Source organism: Myotis myotis, unplaced genomic scaffold (genome assembly GCF_014108235.1).
Source record: "Myotis myotis isolate mMyoMyo1 unplaced genomic scaffold, mMyoMyo1.p scaffold_m19_p_18, whole genome shotgun sequence".
NCBI lineage: Eukaryota > Metazoa > Chordata > Mammalia > Chiroptera > Vespertilionidae > Myotis > Myotis myotis.
Window position 1 is genome coordinate 13,764,405 of NW_023416322.1, and position 6,784 is coordinate 13,771,188.

A 6,784-nucleotide genomic window follows, 5' to 3' on the forward strand; every position below is an offset into this window, starting at 1 on the left:
GTTTTGCAAGTTCATATTGTATAACGAAAACACCAGTGTTCTCAAGCCTTGCATGCATTAATAAATAATTAAGATAATTCTATAATTACCAGACGTGACCTCATTGGTTACCATTATTCTAATGGAATCTGCTGAGGATGTGTATTTTCCTCTTCTGGAGATGTGATCTACAACCTCAGAAATTCTCTAAGAGGCCCCCTGAGAGAACCATCTGGCTGAGCTGGAGATGCTAAGAAGTGTTACACACACAACTCTTTTCTCATTCTGAGCACTTCGCCTGGAAGGTGTCATACACATATGTGAACTGAGAATGGTGGAGATAGTCAGGTAGCATTTGGCCAGGAGCCCAGGAAGGCCCAGACCCTGTCCTCTGGCCAGCAATCCCTCTCCACGAGGTCCTTGAGGGAATCCCATGCTCAGAGGACAGTGGATGACAGCAAAGGCTGGGACTCTGAAACATGGGTCCCAACTGCCAACGTGGAGCCCAAGATCTAGGCTGGACAGAGCTCATGCAGAACCCCTTTGACTTAGGCATGAGGCAGCCTTTTTCCTTTATCTTTTCCCCATAATTCCACTATGGAAAGTCCTGGGTCTCACTATGTCCTGCAGAGAGGAAAGTCCAGGCAACAAGACACAAGCACAAGGAGCAGGGTGCCAGGGCAAAGGGTATTTATGACTCTACCAGGAACAGAGCTGGTCCAGACTGCCCAGGTCTCTTAGTGTGGGGGCAGCAGCAGCCTTTTTGACTTGACAAACAAATGGAACTGTCCAAAGAACGAACGCTAGAGCAAAGAAATCAGCTGCAACTTCTCCCACAGGATTGTCTAGAAAGAGAGAACAGTGATGGCCCACCTTCTACTGAGAGGCAGCTGAGAAGGCTCCTGGCACCCACAAGGACCTCTCTCCAGGGCTGAGCTCCCACAAGTATACCCTTCCTGGTTAGTGTGTCTTTCCCCCTGTATTCCTAGGACTAGTGTAGTTGCTGATATGTAATGGGTGCTGGGTGCTTGTTAAGGACTGAATGTCTGTGTCCCCCTCCCCCTAAATTTATATGTTGAAGCCTTAACCGTTACTATGATGGTATTTGGAGATGGGGCTTTGGGATGTCATTAGGGTTAAAGTCATGAGGGTGGGACTTTTATGATGGGATCGGTGCCTTTACAAGAAGAGAGATGAGAGAGCTTGCTCTCTTTCTCAGCATGCACAAAGAAGGGATCACCCAGCCAGTGTTGCTTTGTGGTCAAGCGTCAACTTATGAACCAGGGCTCGGTCCCCAGTCTGGGGCGTGCAGGAGGCTGCTGATCAATGATTCTCTCTCATCATTGATGTTTCTATCTCTCTTTTCCTCTCTGAAATCAATAAAAAATATATATTTCAAAAATAAAAAAGAGGAGGTCACGTGAACATACAGCAAAATGGCAGCCACCTACAAGCCAAAAGAAGAGGCCTCAGAATAAACCTGTCTTGCCACCTCCTTGATCTTGGACTTCCCAGCCTCCAGAACTGTGAGAAATGAATGTCTGTTGTTTAAGCCATTCAGTCTATGATATGTTGTTATGGCAGCCTGAACTAAGACGGTGCTCGATACATTTTAATTAAATGATTGAAAGATTGAGCCAATGAAAAGTTTTGCTTCTCATGGAGATATACTAGGATGCATACAATACCACATCCTTTGGGATGCAAAGGATGCCTAACTCAAGCATGCTTAAGCAAAAACAGAGACTTTATTGGTTCATGTAACTGAAAAGTCCAGGAATTAATCTTTGGCCACAGCCTGATTGAAAGGCACCAACATTGTCTTCAGGAATGTTTTTCTCTCCATCTCTCTTCTCTGCTTTGTTCTGTGTTGACTTTATATTCAGCAGTATTTCTTCAAGCTTATTTTTGACCAGCTTAGCAACCCAAGTAGAAAGAGAGCATTGCTTTCCCAGTAGCTGCAGCAAAAGTCCTGCGGGACTCTCATTGGATTGACTTGAGACGTGTGCACCTCCTGAATGCCCTTGTGGCCAGAGAGATGGGAGGTGTGGGTGGATCGTGTGCTCTTCACAGCAGCTGTAGGGTGAGACTTACAGGAACCTTATGGCCTCAAGAGGAAGTATGGTTCCCCAAAGGCAAATTAGGACCCCTTACCGGAAGGAGACTAGATACTACTCAGGCAAATCAAACACAGAAACAGATGTTCAACATAGGTAGCATGCCATAAATTAAGATTTTGTTTATATATTGCTGTTAAGGTCAATCTTGAAGTTAATTATTTTTCTTTAATTGATGTAATTGGAAATAAGAAAATAAAAATAGGCTTGAATTTCATTCAGTATGCTTGAATTTCATACTAAAGCCTTATCCAATAAAATCCTTTAAAAATAACAATTTTCTTCTGGTAATATGTCATACTCGTTCTAAAAATCTTTCAGAAAATACAGCAAAGTATGAAAAAGCAAATAACCATCCCTTATAATCCTAAAAAATATTAACTACTAAAATTGTTTATAACCTTCCAGACTGTTTTTTTTCTATTTTATATAGTATGTATTGTGCAATCTATTTTACAGAATGTATTTTAAGGGATATATTTGAATGCTGGACACCATTTCATGTTTATAGACATCTAAATTGTTTTTAATAACTACACAGTATCACATTTATTTAACCAATTGGTGAACATTAAGATTGTTTCCAATTTTTCATTCTTAGAAAAAACGTTCCCATGAGCAACCTTGACATGTAGCTTTACACACTTGTGAGATTACTTCTTGATGATAAATTTCTAGAATTGAGCCAGTTGTGACAAAATGTATGGGTAGTTTTAATTATGATGCATATAAAAACTGGCTGTGTATGTCTTTTGCCCATTTTTCTATTTTCTTGTCGATTTGTAAAAGTTCTTTATATATTAGGTTGAGTTCCCCAAAAGCACTCTAAAATAGATTCCCGTGCAGGAGTTTATTGGGTGAGTACTCCTGGGATTAAGCCCTAAAGGAAAATTTAAAAACCAGGATTGGGCAGAAGGCCTCAGTCAGCTGACCCTATGGGAGTTCTGCATTGAGGCAAGAAGGCCAACCCTTTATACTCCTTTATTGACCATTGGCTGCCCCAGGGAGGGGGATGACCTCAGGCAAAGTGGCTCTCTTCATCTGTGGACTGTTGCAGGAGAGAAACCCAGCTGAGATACCAATATTCCAGACAGCTGGGGGGTTAACACCCCAATACTGAAGTGGGATCTGGGTGGCACACCCCAGCATTCACTGCAGATACCTGACCACCACATGTGTGTGGATATTTCCCCCACTTTGTCATTGGTCTGTTGACTTGTTATCAGTTATTCTTTGCTTATTTTACTGAGTTTTATAGTCAAATTAGTGTTTTTTTTTATTATGCTTTCTGTAGCATCCTACCCCTCTCTAAGATTATTTAAACATCTGTATATTCCTTTAGCATTCTCATTTTTATTCCCATTTACATCTTTAATTAACCCTTCTGGCACTTACTTTGATTTACGGTATAAAATAGGTATCTTTTTAAATGATAAGGACCAGTTTTCCCAGCATCATTTATTTAAAAATGCATCTTTTCCCCGTGGATTGGAAATGACATCTTTAGTACAATTAACTACTTAGATTTCGCTCCATTTCTAGCTTTCTATAATGTTCTGTTAACCTGTCTACACCTGTACTAGTGTAATACTGGTTTATTTTTATTTTTAATTTACATACAGTAACATTCACTGTTTGGGGTGTACAGCTCTGAGTTTTGCCAAACGCACAGATTGTGTAAGATAGAGAACTGTTCCATAGCCTCCCAAATCCCCTCATGCTGCCCTTTTGCTGTCCAACCTCCCCTCCCCTTTAACCTCTGGCAGCCCTGATCTAGTTTTTGACCCTATTACTTTGTATTTTCCAGAATGTTATGTAAATGGAATTGTACAGCGTGTCACCACTTGAGCTTTTGTTAGACACACAGATGGTGAGGATTGACACATACTGGAAGTACCTATTGAAGGAAGTTGGAGCGTGTATATTCCTTATGCCTAGAAGTTCTTTCACTCAGCATAGTGTCCATATGATCCATCCGTTGTCACGTGTATCACAGTTCATTCCTTTTTATTGCTGAGTAGTATTCCATTGTATGAATGTACCACAGTCTGTTTATCCATTTCCCAACTGAGGGATATTTGAATTGTGATGATGAATAAAGCTGCTATAAACATTTGGGTTTTGTGAGGATATACGTCTTCACTTCAGTTGGATAATTATGTAGGAGTGGGATTTCTGGGTCTTTCTTTTCATTACCACACATATACCTGAATATTTGTAAAGTGTATTCACATACGAAAAGGAAAGTGACTGCCTAGTTACTTTATCATGCTTTGCATTCTTTTTTCTTTCTCTTCTTCCTCCTCCTTTTTATCCCATTAGGATATTGACTGGTGTTGTTGATTTGTGTAAAAAGTCACCTATTATAAGTCATGATACCCCTTACCAAGGCAATAAGTTCCTAAAACTAAACTATGAGCAGCCTCAATAACTGATACATACGATTTGTGATTTTGTTAATTATTCCACTGTTACAGACAATAATAGCAAGTACCTTTAGCCTTAATTTATGTAATACCAAGTCTTTCTTCTTCTTCCTCCTCTTCCTCTCCTCCCCCTCCCCCTCCTCCTCCTTCTTCTTCTTCCTTCCCCCCCCCCCCCTCCTCCTCCTCCTCCTCCTCCTCCTCCTCCTCCTCCTCCTCCTCTTTTGTTTTGTTTTGTTTTTTGGCACACAAGGCATCACAATCCAGATGGGACAAATTCCTCTCTGAATCAGGCGAGCACACCTGCATGAAACTAGTGGGCAAAGGACCCTGGAGTAAGAAAAGCATAGGTGATCCTGGGAACCACCACAAATTGTTCTCAAGGGTAGTCCACTCTCTTTAGAGAATTGTTCTCAAGGGTAGTCCACTCTCTTTAGAGTCTCCTCATTCTGACACATAGTTTGGTGTAAACCATGGGATGAAATGCATTCCATTCGGATGCTGGAATTTCCAGGTTGGAGAGACCTCGCTAACTCCCCAGGTTCCTTGCTTGGAGGCTTTAGGCATAAGGAATATACACTTACCAACTTCCTTTAATAGATACTTCCAATATGTATCAATCCTCACCATCTGTGTGTCTAACAAAACCTCTTGTTTTAAACACATTTCCTCCTAGCCTTTCTTTGAAACAACACTGGCAAACTCTTGCAAAACGAGAACTACTTGTTCAAGCCAGCACAATGTGTTCATTAGGGTAGTAGGCGATTCAATTATGTTGTTCATCCACTTAGGCGCAATGAGTCTCAGCCAGCACAGGGACTTCCTCTTAATTTGTTTGTCTCCCTTCGTTAATTGGACACGCCAAGTGAAATGGGGTGTCTCTTATGGAAGTGCCTGCAAAGAAGAAGTCACTGCAAATTTACCAATGTAGCATTTTCCCATAGTGAGGGGATACAGAGAAGAACCTACTCTTCCTGTCTGCTCTTTTTCACTGGCGGAAGCCCCGCTGCTGCTCGGTGCCCTGTATCAGGAAAGAACCAGTTTCTTTGAAGGACCCACAGGGTGCTCTGGCTTCCCAGCTCTTTAATCCATCCATGGTTTTCAACCTCCAGTAGTGATCAATCCACAGCATGGGGACCAAGTAGGAAACTTACTGGTTTCCACAGCCTTTGAATTGTGCACCCACTTTGTGTTGGAATTAAGACAGCCCTTGACGTTCAGGTAATTTATAATTGGTTACAACTACAATTCGGAGATTAAGAATGAAGGTTCTGACCCAGCTGGTGTGGCTCAGTGGTTGAGTGTCAACCTATGAACCAGGAGGTTGTGTGGTTCGACTCCCAGTCAGGGCACATGCCAGAGTTGTGGGCTCGATCCCAGTGTGGGGCGTGGAAGAGGCAGAGGATTAATGATTCTCTCTCACATTGATGTTTCTATCTCTTCTTCTCCCTTCCTCTCTGAAAACAATATATATATATTTAAAAGAAGTCTCTGAAGTCAAGCTAGGGATGGATTCAGCTTTTGTGAGAGCTACAGCTAAAACAGTTGGGGGCCTCTTGAAGAAAAAGAACACATTTACAAGCACAAAATTAGGCATAGGTCCTTGCAAGGAAGCATGTACCAGTAAGCGAAACCTCAGCTCTTTGGTTTCTCAGAAGATCTCCTTCTGAGCCAGGCATACTTAGGTTTAAGCCTCAACAGTGTGATCTTGGGCAAGCGACCAAAGGGCTCTCTGCTCAATGTCCTCCCCTGCAACACGAGAAAAACAGTAAGATGATAAAATAGACTTCACAGTGGTGTTGGCAGGGCTCCAAAGATGAGAATGCAAAGCCTTTCGCCGGGTGTCTGGCCCATACTAGGTGCACAGTAAATGGTAGCTATTATTAGGAGTATAATGATCATTGTGAGCTTTCATCCTGTAGGACTGCATAACCACGGAACCTAGCTTCATGAGCAGGATTTAGGAAAGAGAAAGAGAATGAAGTCCGAGTTCACACATGTTTGCTAATCAAGCTGCTACAGGGTACACATGCATGGCGTGACCGTGAAGCCCAGCCCCACTGTGCCACAACCACACCACATACAGCGAGGGACAGGCACTGCGTGGCTCCTCACTCTGACAGCTGATTCATTCTGTGGTCAGGAAGCACTTATCTTCAAAAACAGTATATTAATACCTGATTGTGCAATTAAACCAGACCTGGCTAGTTTTGCTTTCCTTGAGTGAAATATGTTCATTCAGCACAAGTGAGAAAGATAAAAATA